Source organism: Ovis aries, chromosome 1 (assembly GCF_016772045.2).
Source record: "Ovis aries strain OAR_USU_Benz2616 breed Rambouillet chromosome 1, ARS-UI_Ramb_v3.0, whole genome shotgun sequence".
Classification (NCBI taxonomy): domain Eukaryota; kingdom Metazoa; phylum Chordata; class Mammalia; order Artiodactyla; family Bovidae; genus Ovis; species Ovis aries.
In genome coordinates, this window is record NC_056054.1 from 165,798,862 (window position 1) to 165,800,235 (window position 1,374).

Below are 1,374 nucleotides of genomic sequence, written 5' to 3' on the forward strand. Positions count from 1 at the left end.
TAAGTCTTGGGAAAAAAGCTTGGTAATTATCTTTATTATTAGTGTGACTAAATGAGTGTGTATCTCATCTTTTTTTAAAATTATTATTATTTTTTTACTTTACAATATTGTATTGGTCTTGCCACACAGCAACATGAATCTGGCATGGGTGTACATGTATTGCCAATCCCAAACCCCCCTCCCACCTCTCCTCCCCCACACCATCGTTCCAGGTCATCCCAGTGCACCAGCCCCAGGCATCCTGCACCCTGCATCAAACCTAGACTGGTGGTTCATTTCTTATATGATATTTTACATGTTTCAATGCCATTCTCCCAAATCATCCCACCCTCTCCCTCTCCCACAGAGTCCAAAAGACTGTCCTATACATCTGTGTCTCTTTGCTGTCTCACATACAGGGTTATCGTTACCATCTTTCTAAATTACATATATATCCGTTAGTATACTGTATTGGTGTTTTTCTTTCTGGCTTACTTCAGTCTGTATAGTTTCTGCCCTCTCATAATTTAACCTTTTCATGATGTAGGGGAAATAAAAATAAAATCTTCTGCCAACTAAGAAGTCCTCTCCACAAAAGTAGGAGGGAAAGAAAACACTTCAACTAAGGCATAGGCATTAAACCAGAATGTGATGAATATTCCAGGCAAACCCCTAAGACTGAAGCAGAAGGGAGTCTGACCTCTTTATGTAGCTAAGCAGATACAACCCATTATATACATGATTTCAGATAGATAATAATAGCCTTCAATTAAGAGAACCTGATGGCACTATTTGTCATACACAGTTTGTCCTAAGTTAACCAGGTAATTGAGGTGACCATTTGTGTTAGCTAATTGACTTTATCTAGAAGAAAAACAAATCTCTCATGCTTTTATGAAAGGAGGTGGTTTTGCAACTTGGATCAAGGTGCCCACCCACCAAAGTTAAGCTCCTAGTTTCCTACAGAAGCTGGGAGATGTGATGCTAGCTCTCTCTGTGTTTCCATTTCAAAGAAATGATTCCCAGGTCCTTGACATTCCTAGGTCATGCTGCTGCTGCTGCTGCTAAGTTGCTTCAGTTGTGTCTGACTCTGCGCGACCCCATAGACGGCAGCCCACCAGGCTCCCCCGTCCCTGGGATTCTCCAGGCAGGAACACTGGAGTGGGTTGCCATTTCCTTCTCCAATGCATGAAAGTGAAAAGTGAAAGTGAAGTCGCTCATCGTGTCCGACTCTTAGCGACCCCATGGACTGCAGCCCACCAGGCTCCTCCATCCATGATATTTTCCAGGCAAGAGTACTGGAGTGGAGTGCCATCACCTTCTCCGTCCTAGGTCATAAACCTGATAAAATGCCAATCTAGTTTTCAAAAAGATTTATTTGCATTTCAAACAGAA